The 24,929-nt window shown below is 41.3% G+C and overlaps 1 protein-coding gene across 7 annotated transcripts in view; it reads left to right on the top strand.

The window, feature by feature from the left end:
• The first annotated feature begins 230 nt into the window (after nt 1-230).
• Nucleotides 231-24,929, top strand: part of LOC140064052 (uncharacterized) — a 79,917-nt gene continuing 55,218 nt past the window's right edge. For 4 of the 7 annotated variants that reach the window (XM_072110492.1, XM_072110490.1, XM_072110489.1 and 1 more), the window contains exons 1-3: nt 231-365; nt 7,033-7,078; nt 9,564-9,648. The gene's annotated coding sequence lies outside the window, so the exon portion shown is untranslated. Of the gene's footprint in view, nt 366-5,999; nt 6,057-7,032; nt 7,079-9,563; nt 9,649-24,929 lie in introns of those variants that run through there. The other 3 variants (XM_072110491.1, XM_072110487.1, XM_072110488.1) reach the window with 2 other exon arrangements.

Genomic DNA, 24,929 nt, shown 5'->3' with positions numbered 1-24,929 from the left:
GCATGTTGCCTAATTTACACTCAATGAGGAGTTTGGCTATGCAACACTATTATCAATCAAAGAATGAGAAAACTTGCATTGACAGTTAACTATTTTTTTAGTTGCAATATGTTTTTTAAGACTTCTATAGTCATCTGTGAAATGGTTAACAGCATCTCAGAGAAACTACATTACACTGAGTGTAGTCGACTGAGTAAAGGAAGTAGATCAGCCATTGGCTGCACAAAGCATGTGATTCTATGTAACATTGCTGAAATGAAACCTAAGACACAGAAAAGGAAATGATTTGTGTTGTGTTGATTTATCCTGCTAAACCTGTCTCTCAACGCTGAAGAACACCACTGCGTCCTTGTCTGCAGGATAAAGTATGGGAAGTATATACCACTTATTATATAAGTAGCAATTATTTTTTAGCTTACCTACCTTTACCTGAATTTGCTGAAATACTGTAAAATGTGTGTACTTTAATAGCTAGGCGTTTAGAATACTATTCCTATGACATATGTTTAACATAATTCCAGGCATTCTAGTGATGGCAACCAGGACACTTTAGGGAGGGATTATCAAATCTTTGATAGGTCTGATGTTTGTCGCATCTCCTTAATTGGACCATTTTTGTGTCTATTTTTTGGCAGCTGGCAACTCCATGCTGTCCGGATAACATTATGTGCATCTGTGACACTCATGCCAGTGTTAGAGGTGTGTAGAGCAGACCCAATTGCACTTCTCTGTTGCTCTAAAGGACACAAATGTCATGTGATAATGTCATAACATGCCACCCTTGTCCCTGCACAGAACTGCGACCCAGGAGACGAGCTGAATACTCACTAACATATATATTAGACTGCATTATATATCCGCACAATCTGGAAATCAAAATACACAAATATGAACACCAAGAGAATGACAATGATACATATGACCTCTATAATATACAACCCCAAATTCACAAAATGCATAAATGTAGTATAAACCAAACCATGATAGCCTGATACTGATTCCTGCATTGGATGTGACTGGATATCTAAACAAAAAAAGACAGTGGAGGGAAAGGGGTTGAGGATGTCCCACACTTATTGTTATGTATAGGGGCTTTCTCGGGGATGGCTGGTATGCAATAATGCTCTTCTATAAATACCTGTAAAATCACAATAAAATGGATAGCAGTTGTGATAAGATTGCACAGGGGCTACGTCCCACATACAGTGCACGTGTGCAAAGACAACGTTTTCGAGATGAGTGTTAAAGTGTCGGGCCCATGCGCATATGGCTGGTGTCTAGTTCTATATGCTTATTCATCACAAAGTGTACATAGATCAAGTCACCAAGATGCAGAACAACACTTGAGAATAAATAAACAAAATATATATGGTAGTCTATATGTATAAAAAAAGCATGTATGAAAAACATGCCTGGTGCATAGTTACATGGCCCATACCAATCAATAAACATATCAACCCCAAGTGCCAAAATGACATTATGTATATATAATATGAATGATTTGATTCAATAAAGAGTTATTGTCTTTGTTATATTACACATGTATTTTTCTATTTTGATTATTAGAACAATTTTCATGCATCTATCTACATGTGAATATTATCATATGATTGTGCGAGTCATTCCATGTCACACCAGCTACGGCGGTTTCAAGGATTGCTAGGAGATGTACTCTTTTCTATACAGCTGGGAATTGGTGATATGAATGATAGTACCAGTTCTATGCTATGTGCACCAGTGTACGCAGTATGAGAGACATCTAAGGAGTTGCTCTTGCATGTAGTGGACATATTTTTTTTAGAAATGAATTAATAAAATTAAAGTTTTATACCCTACTTCTTAATGAACTGGAAAGGCAGGCTGTCAAAAAAAAAATAACATGTAGATAATTTTGCTAATTTATTAGAGCCTTTGCTCAGTATTGAGTAGAAGCACCTTTTGAGCTAGTACAGCCATGAGTCTTCTTGGAAAGGATGCAACAAGTTTTTCACACCTGGATTTGGGAATCGTCTGCCATTCTTCCTTGCACATACTCTCCAGTTCCCTCAGGTTGTATGGTGAATGTTGGTGGACAGCCATATTCAAGTCTCTCCACAGATGCACAATTGGGTTTAAGTGTGGGCTCTGCCTGGGCCAGTCAAGAATGGTCACAGAGTTGTTCTGAAGCCACTGCTTTGTTATTTTAGCTGTGTGCTTAGGGTCATTGTCTTGTTTTAAGGTGAACCTTTGGCCCAGTCTTGGGTGCAGAATAATCTGAAAGAGGCACACTCTGCCACAAATCCCAGAATGAAGCTCAGCCACAGTGATTTTGGGGTTCTTCTTTACCTCTCTCACCATGGCTCTTCTCCTATGATTGCTTAGTTAGGCTGGACAGTTAAGTCGAAAAGGAGTTGTGTTTGTCCAAACTTCTTCTATTATAGAGGCCACTGTGCTTGTAGCAATTGTGAGTGGAGATTCTTTGTGCCTTGCCACAGCTCCTTGGGCGGTTTTCATACTTCATGGGGGAGATTTATCATAAGTTTCTGAGGTAAAACTGTTCTAGTTGCCCATGGAAACAAATCAGAGTGCAGCTTTAATTTTATAAACAGCTGTGGGAAAATGAAAGCTGAGCTTTGATTTGTTGCCATGGGCAACTAGAACAGTTCTGCTCTAAGAAAGGTTTGATAAACCTCCCCACATGATTCTTCCCTGCTCTGAAATGCACTGTGAGTTCTGAGGTCTGATATAGACAAGTCCAATCAGTTTAATTACACACAGCTGAACTCCAGTGAAGGAGGAGAATCATATCAAGGATGTAACGGTCACACAGACAACTGGACAACTGCGCAGCCAACCTACAGCGGGGTCTCCCGCGCTCCACAGCTCCCCAAGCGCCATAACGGTCATAGAACCGTATTCACACCACCGCAAGCCCAGAAATCTGTGCCTGAAGAAGGTCTGATGTTATAAGACCGAAATGTTGCATTCATTTTGGATTGCCGATTCACTATAATAAAATATGCAAATCAAGTATCACAGGAGTACCAAGTTTTTTTCAAGATTTATTGGGATGACAGCAGGAACACAGAGGAACACTGGCAAAGCTGGCACGGAACTGGAAACACTGCTGGACTGAAGCCCTGGAAGGCACAGCAGGAGTCGTCTGGAAACGCTAAAGGAAAAGGAATGTCTGGAAATGCTGGAGGAACAGGAGTGCCTGGAAATGCTGATGGGCAATCACTTCAACAGGAACCGCTGTGGGAAGCGAGGTGTGGAAACCTTGGAAGTTCCGTTAGAATGCTGAAGTTTCGGCCAGGAAGGAAGGGAGGTGCTGGATTATAAGGGCTGAGCCGGATTAGCCAGCGCCAATCAAGAGGACGCTGGCCCTTCAAGGCTGGGAGAGAGGGCGCGAGCGCCCTAGCAGCGGGAGCGTGCAGCCTCGGCAGCAGGATCGAGGATGCGGCCTAGTCAGGAAGCAGGCTCGTGGAGAGGTAAGGCCGGGGAGCACAGCGCCACACCGTAGCGTGTAAGCTAAATATGAGTATCACAGAAAAGGGTCTGAATACTTATGACCATGTGATATTTCAATTTTTCTTATTTAATAAACTAGCTGTAGCTCTCGGCATTGCCCGGGATAGTAAATAACTAGTCTCGGGCACTCTCATTCCAGTGACTATAAGTCTCGGGCTCTCTCATTCCAGTGATTGTAAGTCTCGGGCTCTCTCATTCCAGTGACTGTTGGTCTCGGGCACTCTCATTCCAGTGACTGTTGGTCTCGGGCACTCTCATTCTATAGACTGTTGGTCTTGGGCATTCTCATTCAAGTTACTGTCAGTCTCAGTTACTCTCATTGCAGTGACTGTCGGTCTTGGGCACTCCCATCCCAGTGTCTGTTGGTCTCAGGCACTCTCATTTCAGTGACTGTTGGTCTCGGGCACTCTCATTCCAGTGACTGTCTGTCTCGAGGACTCTCATTCCAGTGACTGTCTGTCTCAGATACTCTCAGTCCAGTGACTGTCAGTCTCGGGCACTCTCATTCAGTGTCTGTCTGTCTCCGACACTCTCATTCCAGTGACTGTCAGTCTTGGGCTCTCTCATTCCAGTGACTGTTGGTCTCGGGCACTCTCATTCCAGTGACTGTCTCTTGGTTTCCATGGGCAACTGGAACAGTTTTATCTCAGACATGTCAGATAAATCTCCCCCTATGTCTGTATCCCTATCCATCTTGCCTAACACACAAGTTGTCTTCTACTCATTGCCTGTAGTAACCAATCAAAGCTCACGGTCCAGCTTCCAACTGCCACAGCAGCAGCAGACGATGGCTTCTGTATGTGATGGTTAATAAGTGGGGTTTGGAAAGCGCGGGGTGAAAATTTTGGCTCAAAACTAAGAATAAGACTAAGTCTACGAAATTCCCTGAGTCACAGACAACTGTGCAAAATTTGGTGATTGTAAATGTGACGGTACAGATTCCTTTAGCGGACATACATACACACACATTGGCGCTATGGGTAGAAAAAGTGGGCAATTGTCTGCTTTCAAAATTATATAGATTTTACGGGTGCCTTTACTTTTTAATCTGTTTTATTGATATATTTTGCAGGTTGTGACCGTCTTAAAATTTTTATCTGAAAAGCAGATATTTAGTTATTTCAGTTTTAGTGATATGATGATGATTTATTTATGTGAATATATCAATATAAGACATTTGTGAACTCTACACTTGTCCATCTATTACATTTAGGAGATGTGAAGGTAAATATTTTCTGTTTTGAGCACATATTTGGCCATCAAAGTCAAATTTTAATTATTTTTTATAAAAAGTTTCAGTTTGAATCAAAATTGCATGAAGGCGCCTATGTCAATAAACTCTTTAATGCAATTTTAAAAATGGGGCAAGTGTCAGCATTCAGAAAATATGTGGTTTGCAGTGGTTTACTTTAATTCTTTTTGCTGTAACTTCCATTTTATTTGTAAACGGCAAAATTGTAAAAATTGCTCTGACCAATAACATGACAAAATATACAGAAATGCCTGGCAGTGAAAGGGTTAATACCCCTTGGTTGAATTCCTTATCATCTATCTCCTGTCTATATATCTATCATCTAGCTGTCTACTTATCTATCTCTTATAATCTGACCATTTATATATCTCACTTTTTCCCTATCTATTTTTCTATCTTCTATTTCTCTTCTACTGTATTTATCTCTTATATTCATCTACTGTGTATATAATCTACTTTATAGTTCTTCATCTAGAAATTTCTATCATCTTTCATATTTATTTTCTATCATAATAGTTATAATTAATAATTCCTTTATTTATATAGCGCACACAGATTATGCAGCACTGCATAGAGATTACCAAATAAGTCCCTGTCCCCCATGGGGCTCACAATCTAATCAACCTACCAGTATGTTATGGAGTGTGGGAGGAAACCGGAGGACCCACACAAACACAAAGAGAACATACAAACTCTTTGCAGATGTTGACCAGCGCTGTAAGGCTGTAGTGCTAACCACTGAGCCACTGTGCTGCCCATCAATCTCCCTATCATCTCCAATAAAATTCTCCCATATTACAGATTGTTTTACCATACTAAAGGCAGCCTCTTACTGACTGTGACTGGTCATAAAATAGTTTATTTTGGTGCTCCACTTTTAGTTTTGCCCAGGGCTCCACTTTGTCTAGAACCAGCCCTGCCTTTAGAACACATGCATACCTATAATAGGTTAAAAAAATTATATGTATCTATATACTGTCTCAGACTGTCACTGACAGTCTTTTAAAATCTTTTTTGACACTCTCATTCCAGTGACTGTCTATGACACTCTCATAATGGTGACTATCTCTGTCACCGACTGTCACTTCGTCTATGGGGAGATTTATCAGAAGTATCTGAAAGCAGTACAGTCTTTTCTCCAAGGCAACCAATCAGAGCTCAAGTTTCATTTTTGCCTATAGTGGCCAATCACAGCTCAGAGCTCATATTAATCACCTGTGGCAGAACACAAACCAATCACGGCTCAGCTTTCAACTGCCATAGCAGTAGCAGCAGACAATGGCTTCTGTATATGGTGGGTAATAAGTGGATTTTGGAAAGCGCAAGATGAAAATTTCGCCACAAAACCGAGTCTATGACGTTTCCTGAGTAACTCAAATTGAGTATAGGCAACTCAAAGTGCCACACATCCCCAACAAGTTCATGTATGAGAAAACAGATAGGATGTGCAAAAAATGGCTATAAAACCAATTAATTGACAAAAAATAGAAATTTTATTGCATACACTAAGCACTATCATTTAAATCATTTAAAATAAGCACACAAGAATGTTGTGCTGTAAACAGTGCATGACAATAACATGCTCTGTTGTAATATCCCCCCTTTTAGATCATGGTGGACCTCTACTTGGCATCTATTCAGATAGAGAATTATGTAAACAATGACTGACTGTGCATTTGTAACCCTCAATAGAAAAGGTGCAACAGATGTCAATGAATGATACCTATATCCAAGGAAAAAATTCAACAATATGCAATGTAAAAGAAATGATATCACCAAGTATTGTGTGGAGGAGATGCAGTGCCCCACGCGTTCCACCTCTGATGTGGCTTCCTCAGGGTTATAGAGTCTAGAGCCACAATGTAATGTGTGGGTGGGCATATGTACGGATGCAGTGATCGTAACTAAGATACAATATGGGCATGTTGCTAAATGCCTAGTCCGGCAAGTTAAGTATTGGGAATCATGTGATATTCTGTGTGCCTAAAAAATATAGAATTACTGCATAAATAGGAACCCAATACAAAAATGGTAAGGGAAAATAGAAGGAAAATATATCGGTAATCTAAGGCAGGCTACTTACAATAGAAATATACAAGTATGTACATGGTAACTATGGTTAGCATATAAGTACAAAACTGCTGTTAATAGATGTACACACTGATCATAAGGCAATACGTTTAGGTGAGTCACAATATTCCAATGGTGTTCTAGTGAAAAAACCTTGTGTTACTTGATTCCTCTTTTATCTTTTTTTGCCTTATTTTTAGGTGTCTGAAGAAAGGACCAGGATCAGCTTCCTCCAGGATTGTGTAGGTAAGTAATTTTCTTGTAGACGTGGAGCGTGTCCCCATTTTTTGTGTTGAATCACATCCATGAAGAAAGAATTTTGTTGGTGACTGTATATAGCCGTGAAGTTTCTTATTGTGTACTGGTGATGCACTCTCAAGGAAATACACTAGATGAACAAGAAAAAGAAGAAAACAATTAATTAAAAGTGCTTAAAACGACTATATTACACATGCAAACCTTGCCACTATGAAAAGTGTGTCATCCATCTTAGTCCTGCCCTAGAGTGCCCCAATTTTATATATAATCTGTCTCATGTAGGATGGTAATATTTATTTCTTAAATCTGGCAATTTATGCCTGTTCCTGCATCCAGGAACACCCTATCCACCCCATTTACTTGATACCACCACACTTTATGCAAGCGCAGCAAGCAAGGGATAACTATACCTTCTTGTAGAATCCTGTGAACTGTAACTCTTCATTCAATCCTTTTGGTGTCATAGAATTCAAGTTGTATATCCATCTGGATTCTCTTTGGAGTAAGATTGGGGTGACATCGCCTCCTCTAATGTTGGTAACTGTCTTCTCCAGACCATATATTTTCACCCCCTTACATTGGCTCCCATGGAAATTCATGAAATGTGTTGCCACGATGTTAGATTTTTATTCTGTTTGAAATGTTTCTTAGCCATATTTATGGATGAAAAGTGTTGCTGGATTCTCTTCTTTAGTGGTTGTGATGTTTGTCCCAAATAAATTCTGGGGCAGGTACACATTAATAGGTATATCACGTTTCTTGTTTTACAGTTGACGTAGTTTCTAAATTTATAATGCTTCTTGTCGATTGGATTCATCAATGTGTCAGTGTTGGCCATATGTTGGCAGATATTGCACTTACCACAGGCATATGTTCCTTTAATTTGATGTCCTCCTGTAGTATTAGAAATGGGTTGTATAAAGTGACTTCTTGTAAGGTGGTCCTTTACATTTTTGGCTCTTCTGGCCGTAAGGGTAGGTCTTGTGCTGGTGTAACCTTTCAATCTTGGCTCACTCTTAACACATTCCAGTTTTTGCCAAGAATATGATATAAATCCTTCCATTGATTGTTGTAGGTGGTAATGAGTCTTACCTGATTGTCCCTCCTTGTTTTTTTGGGTTTTGGTGTTAATAGCGTGTCTCTGTTGATTTCTCTGACTCGCATGTAGGCTTGAGAAATCACTTTCTTTGGGTAACCTCTTGCTCTCAGTCTGTGTGTCAATTCTTTCGCGTGCATTTTAAAGTCCTGTTGGTCACTGCAGTTTCTTTTCAGTCTTAACAACTGATTGTAAGGTATACCTTTCTTTAGGTGCTGTGGGTGAAAGCTATCGAAATGTAGTATATTGTTAGTATCGTCTTTTTTGCGAAACAGTGAGGTGGTTATTTTCTCTTGACATCTTGATACTCTCAAATCCAAAAATTCCACTGACGTTTCAGAAATGTAAGGGACCAATTTCACATTAATGGTGTTGGTGTTCAATTCTCCAATGAATTCCAAACATTCTCGTGTAGAACCCTGCCATAGAAAGATAACATCGTCTATGAATTGGTACCATTTGAGTACCTTGGATTGATAACTCGGCAATGGGTGCACGTGTGTCTCCTCCCACCATCCCAAGAAGAGATTCGCGTAGGAGGGGGCACAATGCGCACCCATTGCCGTTCCTGATATTTGTCTATAGTAGACTTTGTCAAAAACGAAGTAGTTATGATTTAGTACAAAATAAAGTAGATCCAGAATGAAGGAATCGTGCTTGCGGTCAGAGTTGACTTTTTTGTTCAAGTGATAGGCGACTGCTTTAATTCCTGTATCGTGTGCAATATTCGTATATAACGAAGGGTTTTGGAGTGTACTTCAATCTTTTGTAGCTGTTCTATCAAATGCATGGAGTCTCTTATGTATGATTCAAGTTGTAGAACCAGCGGCTGTAAAAAGAAATCGAGGTATATACAGGCATGTTCATAGAGCCCTCCTATCCCTGCTACAATTGGCCTACCTGGCGGTTTTGTCATAGATTTATGAATTTTTGGAACCAGGTAGAAGGTTGGAGTTACTGGTGCGTCACCTTTTAAATATGTTTTGTTGATTATGTTTTGATGCAGGGCCTCGGTAATCAGATGATCAATTTTGCTGTTGAGTGTATCTGTTGGATTCGAAGGGAGCCTGAAATAGAATTTTTTGATTTTTTGCTTCCATAGCGTAATCCTCCACTGCCCATAATACCACGTTACCTCCTTTGTCCGCCTCTCTGATTATGAATGTTTTGTTGAGGCTGAGTGATCTCAATGCCTCTTGCTCTTGTTTGGATATGTTGTTACCACGATTCTTGTAGTTCGTTAATGTCATGTAGGACTGTATGGAAAAATACATTAATGGCCGGGAATCACCCCAGTGAGGGGGTGGACTGAGATGGTAAGTGGGTGGGAAAATTATTACCTTCTTGTCTGGATAATATGTCCTCATTTTCTTTTAGCAGGTCCAACAAATCTATGAACACTCTTCTTTCCGTCTCCGTAAAGTTATCCGCCAAGGTTGGCTGTTGATACAAGATTTTAAAGGTAAGTTGTCTACAAAACATGTACAGGTCTTTTATAAAAATGAATTTGTCTAGTTTTTGCATAGGAGAAAAGGTTAGGCCTTTTTGTAAGACAGTAATTTCTGTCTCCGTGAGTCGATGTGAAGACAAATTGATGACTTGTAATGTGTCTTCCTTGTGTTTCATCATTACTTGTGTTTCTACCATCGGCAGTACCGTTTTGTTTGTTTGTGGCCTGTTGACGTTTCTCTGTGTTTGGGACCTCTTTTGCGAGTGTTGACTTTCTCTGGGTCTGTATCCACATCGCTGGCATCTGTTGATAAAAAAATTGCTTGATGCTGATTCCATTGGTGTTATTGTATCATTCTGTTTGTTGATTTGAGGAGACTGTTTGCGGGTGAGGTGTTGCCTGATCCTAAGTCTATTGCCTTTGTGGACCCATTTATACTCCCTTTTAAGCTGGTAGTCCCCTCTGTCCCCATTAAATTTTCTACTTTTGTCTTCTTTGATGTCCCTTTCATATTTTTCCAAAGTCTCCTTTAGTTTGCTTTGGATTTTGTAAGTTAAATTGTGTCAATTTGGATTCCAGTGTAAGAATTTTATTTTTTACCTGCTCTAGGAGCGCTCTGTCGTGTGTGAGTAGCATTTGAATTAATATGGTGGAACATTGTGTCAAACCTTATGACAGGGAGTGACTGTGCAAAATTTGGTGATTGTAAATGCCACGGTACAGATTCCGTAAGTGGACATAGACACACACACATACATTCAGCTTTATATATTAGATTAGCAAACATTTCTATCCCTCAGAGGTGTGTATACTTGGTGAGGGCTGTTATTGGAAAATATATATATATATATATATATATAAAATTTTGGGGGTGGAAGGCTCTTATAGAGTACTGTATACTGTTGGGGCTTTATATTGGGTTCTGTGTAAAATTAAAAAGAAGGGCTGTAGATAAATTCCTTAGAGTGTTATATATACCGTATATTCCGACGTATAAGACGACTTTTGAAGACTGAAAATACTTCTGTCTTGTCTGGGGTCGTCTTATACGCCGGTAATTGACCGCCCGCCGTGTATTCACGGCGGCGGTCGGGTCGTGCTGCATGGAGAGGGCTCACGGGCTGAGCCCTCTCCATAGCCGGTAAGTCTTTGCTGCATATTGCAGCAAAGGCTTACCGGTAACACCCGGTAACACCGGTAACACCTGCTAGCACCGATCGCGGGTGTTTTCACAGCGATCCGTCTCCATGGTAGCCTCGGGTCTTCCGAAGACCCGAGGCTATTTCGTTTTAACACCTTCATTACAATGTGCTGATAGCACATTGTAATGAATGAGGAGGAAAATCCCCATATACTGCCATACTGTAGTATGGCAGTATATGATAGGATCGATCAGACACCCTAGGGTTAAAGTACCCTAGGGAGTCTGAAAAATAGTATAAATAAAAATTTAAAAAAGTTAAAAAAAAAAAAAAAATTATAATAAAAAAACCTAAAATTGCAAATCACCCCCCTTTCCCTAGAACTGATATAAATTTAAATAAACAGTAAAAATCATAAACACATCAGGTATCGACGCGTCCGAAAATGCCCGATCTATGAAAGAATGATAACGGTTTTTCAATGCGTTTAACCCCATAACGGAAATAAGCGCCCAAAGTCGAAAATGGCACTTTTTTGCCATTTTGAAAAATATGAAAAAAATCTATAAAAAGTGATCAGATGGCCGTACAGTCATAAAAATGATATCATTGAAAATATTATCAAATTTCGCAAAAAATGACACCACCCAGTATGGTAACATTTAGAGTAAAATGGACGATGGTAATGTTGTTGTTGTATGCCTTATGTTTTCCCGCTATATACCTGCATGTCATAAGAATTTAAATTAAAAAAAGGACCATGTTAAATTCAAATCTGTTTTTTTTTAATTTTTACCAGTGTTTTGTATGCGTTGGAAAAGGGGTAGTCTTATATGGCGAATATATCTTAAACTCTATATTTTAACAGGAAAGTAGGGGGGTCGTCTTATACACCAGGTCGTCTTATACGCCGGAATATACAGTATATTCATTTATTAGGGCAGCTTGGAGAAATCATAAGTAGTCCATGTGTTGGAGTAGATCATCACCTGTAAGGTTCTAGATATCACTAATGTCCATGTCACTGACTGACTTACTAGTGTGTGAGACAGTGTAGTGTCAGTTATAGAGCGTCAGTGAATCAGGAGCACTGTGTGAGAACATTGTTAGTAATGTTGTCGGCATACTTTAATCAGGTGCAGGATTTGTAAATTCAGTATGGCTGAATATAGGAGGGGATTAGGGCTAGGCTTTTTTGGGGGGTGGAGCAGTTTTCCATTTTACCTCAAGCAGCAAAAAGGCTAGAATAGGCCCTGGATGAGAATACACAAACCTCAATGTTCGGGTCTTTACCGAACATTGTGGGTTCCAGAAAGCTGAACTTCAGCTAAATGTTTGGGGTTTGGTTACTTGCATAAGAGGCAGGGTCACATGAGCAACATCCCCCACCCCACCCGGGCCTAGCCTTTTTGGGCTTGAACGGCAGCTTTTTGGGCTTGGAGGCAGCTGGATTCCCTTTCGTGCGTGAGTGGCTGGCTGAGGGTGGCCTAGCACTCGATGGGGGTCACGGTACTAGAGGAACAGACATCGCCCACACCTGACAGGTATCTAACAGGTGGAGTTACAAGAAAGGATGGAAAGGCTGCAGGTGTAGGAAAGCTCTCCCTGGGGCAACCGCAATGTAGGTGTAGGGATCCCTGGATGATAGTAAATGGGGTGCCCTTGGTGTTAGCAGCTTTATGCAGGGATCACTCAGAGACAAGGGATGTCAAGTATAAAACCCACAGGTTGTTTATACTGGAACACAGCAATGGCCACAACAGCAGGAACAATTCAACTTATTCTAGGTTGCTGGTTGAATGGTGTTTGGCAGAGGTTGTTCACAGCTTGTCATAGGTAGCTTCAGGCTCAAGGTGAGAAGCTGGTATGCAGTGCAGTGCACTGCACTCAATCCGTATCTAAACTGCAGAGTCTGTGTAAACTGCATTGTTGTTTTCCTAAATTGCTTTTCGCTCCATCCATATATATACTGCAGAATTTGTGTTTGCTGCATCCGTTTATATCTAAATTATCTTTTTATGCTGTTACTGTGTTCACTCCATCTGTATATATCTAAACTGCTGGGTCGGTGCTTACTGCATCCTAATATATCTAAATGACTGTTACCACATTCACTCCATTTATATATACCGTATATTCCGGCGTATAAGACGACCTGGTGTATAAGACGACCCCCCTACTTTCCTGTTAAAATATAGAGTTTAAGATATATGCGCCGTATAAGACTACCCCTTTTCCAACGCATACAAAACCTTTTTTTTTTTTTAAATCAGATATTTCTTTATTTATTTTCATTTTAAGGAAGGTACAAACATTAAAAGGAAGAAAAACAATCCACCACCCCCCCTCCCATCCCACCCCAGCCAGGGCTATACAAAATTTTGGCACATTTAGCATATAACCATTACCGTCTTAGGTCGCCACGCAGGGCGATAAACAGGTTAGCTCATAGATGCAATAAGCTGTATACTGTTCAATAATGCATATGCTCAATAAACACTTAAAACATCACTTTTTCTCGCCTATTGTCCTATATTAATTTGTAACAGCCTTTCCATTAATAACTCTGCTGATACTACTCCCGGTGTATCCATCCATGGGCCCCATAACTTCTCATATTTACCTTCCGTCCTCCTTTTTTTGTATATATCCCTCTCATTTATTAGCATCCCTTCTACCTTCTGAAGGAATTCCTCCTTTGTAGGGGGGATCGGTTGAATCCACCTCGCTGCGATTGATTTCCTGGCCATATATAGTAACCTCCCTACCGCAGTCTTGCCTAGGTGTTCAAGAGCAATTTCCTCATCACAGCCTAACACACATGTCAGGACATTCCTGGGGACTGAGGTCATATACACCCTATCTATTAGTTCCAGCACTTCCACCCAAAAGGGTTGTATAACAGGACAGTTCCATAGCATATGTGCCATATCTGCTATTTCTTCAGAGCACTTTGGGCATGAGGCGTTTGATCGCACCCCGATATCATACAAAAATTTTGGCGTTCTGTATACCCTGTGGACTATATACAATTGTGAAAGTCTATTTGCTTCTCCCAATGAGATTGCTGGTACAACCTCTAGGATATTACTCCATTGGTCATCCGTCACAGGACCTACATCCCTCTCCCACTTGGCTCGGGCCCGGCTGTGAAAACCATCTAGAAATTTACACAATAACAGCTGATACAAAAGAGAAATAAGCCCTGAAGAAAGCCCTTCCTTAGCAATATTCTGAAGTAAGGGGTCTCCCTTATATACCAGGGGCTCCACTTTAGTCTGGGCTTCAAAGGCATGTTTCAATTGTAGATACCTAAAAAATTCATGGCTATGAGCTGGAATAGTTTCCTGTAGCTGCTGGAACGTCTTGATATGTGAGTCAACTACCAGTTGTGCAATCGTAAGCAACCCCATGCCTTCCCAAAAAGATGCGCACTCCAACGATTGGAATTCAGCCAGTCCAGGATTGTCCCACAAAGGTGTGCATTCAGTATAGCCATTCACTCCCCTAATCTGCTTAACCTTACCCCACACTTTATGGATCATAAGCTGGGTGTTTAGTTCCATTCTACCGGGCTTGAATTTCCCCGCTTCCAGTGCCTGTAGTAGATTCTTAACTCTTAGGTGATGCATAATTATCCGAGAATTCATGTCGGCTGTCCCAGCTACTCCCCATCCTTTAAGATGCTGTGTCTGTGCCGCCAAATAATATAGCCAAGGATTGGGCAATGCTAATCCTCCCTTTATTTTAGATCTCTGTAGCGTTTCAAGCCGTATTCTAGGATGACCTTTGTTCCAAATTAGTTCTCTGAACAAAGCATTTATTTTATGGAACCTAGAAAGGGGCAACCATATCGGGGCATTATGTAGAAGATATAGTAGCTGAGGCATTAATACCATTTTGATAAGGTTCAGACGTCCAATGACAGATAACGGTAACTTACACCACGCTTTAATCTTAATTTTAATCGACTCCAATCGTGGGGAAAGGTTAAGCTCCACAAAATCCGATGGGCGTGTGGTCACCCGGACACCTAAATACTTAAAGGAGTTCACAACAGGAATAGTGGGCGCTCTCCGCTCCAAGTCCTCATTTATCGCATCCACCGCCATTATGGCTGATTTATGCCAATTTATCAAAAGGCCAGACATAGCTCCAAATTGATCTAAAAGACCCATGGCAGCCGTCAGAGAGGTCTCTGTATCCCCCAAAAACAATAATGCATCGTCAGCATATAACGCAACCTTATTTTGCATTTGGCCATATTGAAAACCCCTAATCTCTGGCGAATTCCGTATCGCAGCTGCCAAAGGCTCAATAGCTATAGCAAAAAGCAACGGAGACAGGGGGCAACCCTGTCTCGTGCCACGGAACAACGGAAATGGCTCAGATAATGCACCATTTGCCCTAATCCGAGCCCTTGGTGCCGAATACAGCACTTTAACCCACGCTATAAATTTAGGCCCGACCCCCATGGCCATCATAGTATGCCACAGAAATACCCACTCTATACTATCAAATGCTTTAGCAGCGTCCAGTGTTAAAATAGCTCTTCTCCCTACATTAGCCGATGGGACTTGTAGGCTGAGAAAGAGTCTCCTAATATTGATAGAGGTGGATTTCTGAGGCATAAACCCAGTTTGGTCTTCATTTACTATGGTTGTAATAACTTTGATTAAACGATTGGCCATAGCCTTAGCAAGTAGCTTTACGTCTGATGTTAGCAACGAAATGGGTCTGTACGAATCCGGCATCAAGGGATCCTTGCCTTCTTTGGGCAGCACTACTATAATAGCTTCCTGCATAGATGGTGGAAGTGAACCTTTTACAAAAGCATCCTGAAATACTTCAAGCAGTTGAGGAAGAAGCGCCTCCCCATATTGTTTATACAGTTCGGCCGGTAGGCCGTCTACCCCAGGTGCCTTATCATTTGCCATCCCTCTCACTGCATCTTCTAACTCCTCCAGGCCGAGAGGCTGCTCCAATATATCCTTATCTTCTATAGATAATTTTGGAAGAGCCAGCTTATCAAGAAACTCTACTATATATCCCCTTCCGATGACTGACTCTGCGACTGATAGAGGGTGGAGTAGAAATCCGCTAGCACCTTCACTATTCCTGTCGTATCACAATGTATTTTCCCATTGGTGTCTTTCATAGCTGATATATGAGAAGTCCCCTGTTGTGCCCTAGTGATCACTGACAGCAGGTGTCCTACACTTTCCCCTTCTTCAAAGAAGCGCTGCTTGGCAAACATACGTTTCCTATTTGCTACTTCTATCAAATGGTTGTTTAAAGATGACTGCGCACTCCTTAATCTATTCTGAGTATCTGGGCTTGGATTCCCAATAAACTCCCTTTCTGCTTTCTCCATCTCCATATGTATTGCCTTATCTAGAGCTCTGGACCGCGTTTTGGTGACACTAATATTCTTCATTAACATACCTCTTATGTGTCCTTTAAGTGCTTCCCACACATTGGACAAAGATTCCGATCCCTCATTCTCTTCTATAAATCTACTTATCTCAGTTTCTAGGCCACTAGTCACACTGGGAACAGCTAACCAGAAGGGATTAAGGCGCCACAATCTATTCACAACCCTGGGGGCATCATATATGGATAGCGGTGTCAGTACTGGAGAATGGTTAGACAAGGAACGAGGAAGATATTGTACCTCACCCAATATGGGCATTGCCAGCGAGTTCCCCAGAACAAGATCTATGCGGGATAACGAGGCAAAGGTAGAAGAGCAGCAGGAATACTGTCTCTCTTGTGGATGCTGACATCTCCATACGTCTTGGAGATCAACTTCCTGTAACAGGTGACCAAACGGGGTCCTTCCTTGCTCCGGCTGACCTTGAGCAATTCTACATCTATCTAGGTGATACTGAGGGATATTGTTGAAGTCCCCAACGATCAAGCACGGTATCCCTGGGTATTTCGTAACATATTCCAGTATACGCTGGAGTACTACCCCGGAGTATGGGGGAGGGACATACACAGCCACGAGCACCATAGTACGCAAACCTACTGTGCAATATAGGCATATATATCTCCCTTCAGCATCCACAGTTTTATCCATACACTGAAAGGGTACATTTTTATGCACTAGAACACTAACCCCTCTTGCATATGATGAATATGTTGCATGACACTCAAATCCCATCCACACCTTATGTAACTGAGACAGACGATCTGTAATCATGTGAGTTTCCTGAATGCAATAAATTCCCGGCTGCTGTCTTAATAGATACTGGAATACTCCCATTCTCTTTGTGGGGTCTGAAAGGCCCCTGACGTTCCAGCTAACTACAGGAATATACGTAGCCATGTGACAATGCAGGTATCATAATCATGAACAATAGCGTTCTACCTATCTCATATTGCCATACAAATGTTTTAACCAAATTACAGCCCTGGCTATAAACTTTCAAACTAATACCCTTAAACCTTCCCCTCCCCCCTTGTACCCTTCCCCTTACAGTGAAAAACCTCCCATTTACAATGGGCGAACTCGTAATCCTATACCCGCCAATTGCCTTTCTCTCACCCTCCGTCTTTTTTTTATGTTTCATTGAGGGAATAACATTGCAGTGTAACTTTACCATCAAGAATTATAACATATACAGTGCAGTACAGTGCCCGCCATTTCGCAATCCCCCCGCCACTGACCAGCAGTGTACGGAAAGATTACAAAATCTTACGTTCCCCACAGCCCAATATATCAAAACTTATATTATAACTCAGCTGTAAGTCCGTATCTCGGTACACTCCTATAACGCATTACATCCGGACATCATTCTCAGTCCTGATCCTGTGTCTTCGCCTCCGAAGCCTTTATTTGGGTTTCATGTTGATCAAGCCATTCCAACGCAGCTCCCGGATCTTCAAAAAATTGCGTCTTCCCCAAGGCCACCACTCGTAGTTTAGCTGGAAATATCATAGAGTATATCACTTTCAGATCCCGAAGCCGTCTCTTTATATCGATAAACTTGGCCCTGCGTTTCTGAACTTCAATAGAATAGTCCGGGAATATTGATATTTTGGAACCATTAATAGACAGATCAGAATGTTCTCGGGCAAGGCGTAGGATAGTATCCCTATCCTTGAAATGTAGGACCTTAGCTAGGATAGGTCTTGGCCCGCGACCTGGTTGTAGAGGTCTTGTGGGAACCCGATGCGCCCTTTCTATGGCATACAGTGGAGATTTCTGTAGCAGCCAGTCCTCAATAAAGGCCGTTGAGTTTTGGCCTTCTACCTTCTCTGGGAAACCCACCAAGCGTACATTGTTTCATCTGGCCCTATTTTCCAGGTCATCCGCTTTTGACCAGAGGGCTATAATCTCTTGCTGAGCTCGTCTGGAGGCCTTTTTGCATTTCCCCATATCATCCTCAAAATCCGAGGTGCGCTGCTCCACTTCCGTGGTTCTTTCAGATATTTTATGCACATCATGTCTGAGCACTGTAAGTTCTTCCCTCATACCTCCTACTTGCTGCACCAGGGAGGCCATGGTCGCGTTACCTTTTGCTACAGCACGCATCACATCACCAATAGTGGGTTCCCCAGCTGTGGCAGGAGATCTGTGCTTAGGCCTCTGCTGCTTAGAAGATGATGCAGACTCCTGGCCATCCGAGTCATCTCCATCCGACGCTTGGGTGTCTAGCTCCGTGGGTATCAGCCAGTCCGCCTCTGCCGACTTTGTTCTTTTCCCCCAGCAGTCGAGCAGGCAAAGCGCTCCAGCTTGTCAGCTATTTCCCGCTGGCGTCTCGTGCTGGCTGGAGTAGCTGGAACAGACGCTTCAGCGCCATCTTGGAATTCTAACGCGCGGTTAGTTTTACCGCTTCCTCTGTTTTTGCTCGGCATTTTGAGAGTCCAAGACGGCTAGGTAAGTTGCCAGGTGGGTTACCTCTCGTTATGAGTGCCTATTACCGGGATTGTTGGGCTGCAGGCGGATAATAGACAGGATCCTTGGCGGGAGCTCTGCTCTGCACGTCTTACAGCATGCTTGGCTAGGCCACGCCCCCATGGTCCTTTTTTTAATTTTCTTATGACATGCAGGTATATAGCAGGAAAACTGTCGCTCATAAACATAAGGCATACAACAACAACATTACCATCGTCCATTTTACTGTAAATGTTACCATACTGTACCTTAAATTTTTATTTTATTAAATATTCCATGCCAAAAATTCCAAATGCAATGAAAATGGTGAAAAAACGCATTTGCACCATTTTCTTGTGGGCTTGGATATTACGTCTTTCACTGAGCGCCCCAAATGACATGTCTACTTTATTCTTTGGGTCGGTACCAAATTTGTATAGGTTTTATAATGTTTTCATACATTTAATTTGATATTATTTTCAATGATATCATTTTTATGACTGTACAGCCTTTTGATCACTTTTTATAGATTTTTTGATATTTTTCAAAATGGCAAAAAAGTGCCATTATCGACTTTGGCCGCTATTTTCCGTTACGGGGTTAAACGCAGTGAAAAACCGTTATCATATTTTGATAGATCGGGCATTTTCAGACGCGTCGATACCTGATGTGTTTATGATTTTTACTGTTTATTTATATTTATGTCAGTTCTAGGGAAAGGGGGGTGATTTGAAATTTTAGGTTTTTTTATTATATTTTTTTTTTAACTTTTTTTTATTTTTATTTATACTATTTTTCAGACTCCCTAGGGTACTTTAACCCTAGGTTGTCTGATCGATCCTGTCATATACTGCCATACTGCAGTATGGCAGTATATGGGGATTTTCCTCCTCATTCATTACAATGTGCTATCAGCACATTGTAATGAAGGGGTTAAAACGAAATAGCCTCGGGTCTTCGGAAGAACCGAGGCTACCATGGAGACGGATCGCCGCCCCCGATGATGTCACGCGCCCATGCGCCGCTATCTTTTTGAGGCTGCCTGCAGCTTTGCTGGCAGCCATCGCTGTGAAAACACCCGCGATCGGTGCTAGCAATATGCAGCAAAGACTTACCAGCTATGGAGAGGGCTCAGCCCGTGAGCCCTCTCCATGCAGCGCGACCCGACAGCCGCCGTGAATACACGGCGGGCGGTCAATTACCGGCGTATCAGATGACCCCAGACCAGACAGAAGATTTTTCTGTCTTCAAAAGTCGTCTTATACGCCGGAATATACGGTACTTAAATTGCAAAGTCCGTGCTCACTGCATCCACATATAATTAATTGCTGTTACACTGCATCTATGGACAGGGCCTTATTTGCTATTACCGGACAGCCCCTGTAAGTTCTAGGAGAAGGCTCGTCCTGATCTGTTATGCGCTTCCACTGAAATGCATGTAAACAATGCAAAACTGCAGGTACTTCTTACTGATTGCATGTGTTTCAATGGCAGATCACATATTTTTATTATACACATTAATGTTTTCTATTTTTTTTACAGGTTTTGGGACACTTTGGATTATTTTTCAAGAAGAAGATTTTACAACATCTAATAAAATGATCAATCAGGGGTCTGCAGGAATTTATATTTCAATAAAATATTTTGAAAAGCCAGATACAACCAGCAGCAGCAGCCTAGCAGTACCAGGGCAGGATGAGCCGATTTTACTGGCCTTTCCAGGCCTAGGAATACCAGCCTTCTGCCATTATAGGGCCAGACCATCAGTGTAGATGGTCTGTTCCTGCGGATACCCAGCTCTTCCCAACACCCCTGGTGGCGGTGGGTGCCAGGGTAATTATTTGGGGGTTGGTGCTAGCACTAATCCCCAGCCTTAGTAATGGTCGCCGTCTATAAGATAGCGAATATTACTAAGTCTTCAATGTGGTAAAAATTAAAAAAACTCAAACACAAAGAAAAAAATATTATATTGAAATAAAATCTCCCCACAGACACCTGATTTTATTAGATGTTATAAAATCCTCTTCTTGAAAAATAATCCAAAGGGCCCCGAAACCTGTGAAAAAAATAGAAAATATTAATATGTATAATAAAAATGAGAGTTATAATGCTATTTATTTGTCTTGTAATACTTACAGTGCTACCTTTCTGCGTGAAAACATATAATGGTGTCTCTGCAGTCTTGACTGCTTTTCTGTTAACATGCGCCAATAAGGGACATCTACCAGATTTATTGATGGTCGACTGTCCAAACTTACATGTTCGCTGTTTAGCAAAGTCACTGGTTAATTTAATATATATACCTACTATACAGGGGGGAGAAGGGGGGGGGGGGCTCATTTCGATTTTCGCCTCAGGCGGCAAAAAGGCTAGAATCGGCCCTTGTAGTATACATCTAAATAGCAGAGTTTAATTTCACTCCATCAGTATATATCTAAATTCCAGTCTGTTTACAGCTCTGCACAATATGATGGGTGCTATATAACTAGAACTTTATGTTATATTAAATTATTATATAATATTTTATTATTATTATATATCTAAATTGAAGAGTCTGTGTTCACTATATCTGTTTCTTCCTAAATTGCAGTGTCAATGTTCTCTCATTTTTATACCACGATATCCAGTTGTGGAATCAAGGATATTGTCAGACCCCTCTGAATGGGACCAGATTTCTGACTTTTATGCTTGAAATCAACTGCCGCAATTAAATTAACTCCTGCATTAAATTAACGCAAAACACCGGCGGCTCATTCCCGATCGCAGGCTTTACCATAGAAACGCTGATGTGATCGGGCCGCGGCCTGCCCCGGTGGGTGCGGCTTGGTCTGCGTTTGCAAATGCAGCCAAAATGGCACCACCCTTAAGCCCCTTCTACACTGGCGTTTTTCACGCGCGAGTTCTGCGCGTGCATTTGACGCGCAGAACTTGCATTGCACTCTGTCCCATTGTATTCAATGGCTCTTTCTCCATTAGCGTTGTTTTTGACGCTCGTGCTTGCGTTCGTTTGCACGCGCGTCAAAATCGCAGCATGCTCTATTTTTGCGAGTCACGCGCAATTTTCACGCCCCATTCAAATCTATGGAGATGCATCAAGAACGCATTGCACTCGCAATCATTGCAAGTGCAATGCGAGTGCAATGCGTTTTAAACGTAAGGGTTGCTAGGTGACCAGAATAACAGTATTTCCCTTGATCGCGAACGATCATTTAATTAAAAAAACACAGTGAAGAACAGTGAAGAATAGAATAAAACCAGTGAACACAGTGAAAACAGTGACCACAGGATCATTTAAGTGAAAAACACAGTGCAGAACAAAGTGCAGAATAGATTACAGATGTTTGGCACATCTGCTTACTTGTCGGGAGATACGCGCGGAACGGTGCGGCCAAAATAGCATGTGAAGAACAATATATATGTGTGAAGAACACATTGCAGATGTATTTAAACATCTGCAATTTGTTCTTCACACACATATATATTGTTCTTCACATGCTATTTTGGCCGCAACTGTGTTCACTGGTTTTATTCTATTCTTCACTGTTCTTCACATCTGCTAACTTGTCGGGAGATAATATACACGGGGAACAGTGAAGAATAGATCGCAGATGTTTGCAACTTATCAGAAGACATTATTTTTTAATTAAATAACCCATTTTAATCCCAAACCATGGTCCCTTTGAAAAATGCTCGATTCTCCCATTGACTCGCGCGTGAAAAATGCGCCGAAAACGCAAAAAAAACGCTAACAACACGCGCATGAAAAACGCAAAAACGCTAATTACTCCAAGGAAAAATGGAACAAAAACGCAGCCAAAAACGTCAGTTTTTCACGCATTGCACCCTGACGTGAAACGCAACGCTAGTGTGGAAGAGGCCTTACACTTGTCTTTCAGGATCAGTTAATTGGGGAAAGCTGGGTGTGTTATTTTGAGTTAAGTTTGTGTTAAGCTGTTGATTAAGTGATGGATGGTCAAAACAGTTGGCATCATCCACGAGCCCCTTTATATATTTACCCAGTTCTGATTAGAGGTTGCTGGTAATTTTCCTATGACACTTGTTGCCCATTTCCCTTGTTTGCCGTTTTGTCTATTTGTCTACGACCTCTGCAATGTTTACTTGATCATCTCATCCCAATTTTTGTACTTTGCTGCTATCATTGATTTGAACCACTTCGGCCTGACTTTGCTTGTGTGTCTTTTATTTTGTTTTGTCCTTCTGTATCTTGTAGTTTTTACTTTTCACTCATTTAGTGTAGGGATTGTTGATAATACAGTGTGTGTACATTTCTATATAGCAGGGTTATGTTTATCAATGATGCATCATCCGTCCGCACCAAATGTTTAAACGATGTTCTGCCATGACACCTCTGCTCTGCTGCTGTTGCTGACTGCTCTGCTCCATGATAATACAGAAATATCAGGATGCCACGGTCACATGTACCGCTAGGCATTCGTTCATAACGCGACGCTAACGCACAGGAGGCGGTCCTCGGGCAAAGCCGATTGAAAAGCCGATCGCATGCGTTTCTCCGCAAATGCATGTGCATTCGGGCCGAGGACCGCCCTCTGTGCTTTAGTGTTGTGTTATGAACGGACGCCTAGCGGTACGTTTGACCACGGCCACAAGCCTACTAATGACTAGCAGGCAAAGAACTTAAGGCAAGAAGACCTCTTATGTGAACTATTGGAGCAGAAACCTGAAATGGAGACAACACAGAACAGCAAGGAAGTAATGTGAGTAGAATGAGAATCAGTCCGTAACAGCTGGTTAATAATAATAATTCCTTTATTTATATAGCGTACACAGATTACGCAGTGCTGGACAGAGCTTGCCAGATCAGTCATCTTTTGATTAACCAGAGCAGAGCTTTAGGAAGCGATAGGTGTGGTGCAAATCAATCAAGGTAGCAGCAAGCATAAACCAGAGTTTACACTAGCAATCTGAGGGCGATGCCACCTGTGTCGTTTTGAACACGTTTTTGGTCCATTTTTAAGCAGTCCGTTATAAAAACATGTTTTACCAATTATCTTAATTAAAACTGGTCAAAAACGGATGCGTTTTGAAAAAAAATGCATGCATTTTGGACGGACTGATTACCCTTGGGGTGGTGGCACACATGGCGTTTAGAACAAGTTTTTAAGCAGTCCGTCCAAAAATTCATGCATTTTTGAAAAACGCAAGCATTTTAGGAAAACGTATCCATTTTTGACAGGTTTGACCAATTATCTTAATTCAAACTGGTCAAAACGCATGCATTTTCAAAGAGTGTTTTTTAACACATGCATGTTTTGACAGACGGGCCAAAATGCCATGTGTGCCATCACCCTTAGGCCCCTTTCACACTTGTGTTGCAAATCACGTCAGAGTCTGATCAGGATGTGATCAGGGTTTGTTCAGTCATTTTTCATCAGAGTTTAATCAGTTTTCAATAAGAGTTTGTTCAGTGTCTCTTAATGTGTTTTTCACTCGCAGATAACACGTGTGAAAAGGACTCAGGACTGAGCTCTATCTTTTCTATGGCAACTGATGCATGATAAATGCATTGCACTTTTATGTGTCTCAGAGTGCAATGCGTTTTTGATGCGTCTCCATAGACTTGTATGGTGCGTTTTTCATGTGTGTGACTTGCAAAAGTAGAGCGTGCTGAGATGTAAACACGCGTTAAAAAAACGTGCGTGTGTGCATGAAAAAAAAAGTGAAAAAGGCCATTGATTACAATGGGTCAGAGTGCAATGCAAGTTCTGCGCCTCAAAAGCACGCACAGAACACGCGCGTGCGAAACACAAGTGTGGAAGGGGCCTTAGGGTGAAACACAATGAAACAATCAGCACATTATCAGCTGTACTTTTATGTAGGAAGTTTGTTAAACTTTACAATTTTACAGAAATTAAAACTAAATGGAGGGTCTATTTGGAACTTTAAAAATGTTTCATTAATATGTTCAAATAGCCCTAAAATTTACATTCACTTCTGTTATGAAAAGGTGCTCCTGTTAGCACTTGTGATTTGAATCACATCAAATAATGTACAAATGATATACTTTCTGGTTGCAGGATATGTCCCATATATAAAAGATCCAATATTCAGCAATTAAAATGATTTCTTCTTTTTTATTCCATTGTGTTAAAATTGATACAGTATCAATAATGTTTCACGTAACAGATACGCATTTCCAAAATATTAACTCATGCCTAGCATACACATATAATCCTTCACATTTAACCCCTTAAAGGGGTATTCCCATCTGGGCATCCACATATAATTTA

This window comes from Engystomops pustulosus, chromosome 6 (assembly GCF_040894005.1).
Source record: "Engystomops pustulosus chromosome 6, aEngPut4.maternal, whole genome shotgun sequence".
In the NCBI taxonomy this organism is placed as follows: Eukaryota; Metazoa; Chordata; class Amphibia; order Anura; family Leptodactylidae; genus Engystomops; species Engystomops pustulosus.
This window is presented reverse-complemented; position numbering and strand designations above follow the sequence as displayed.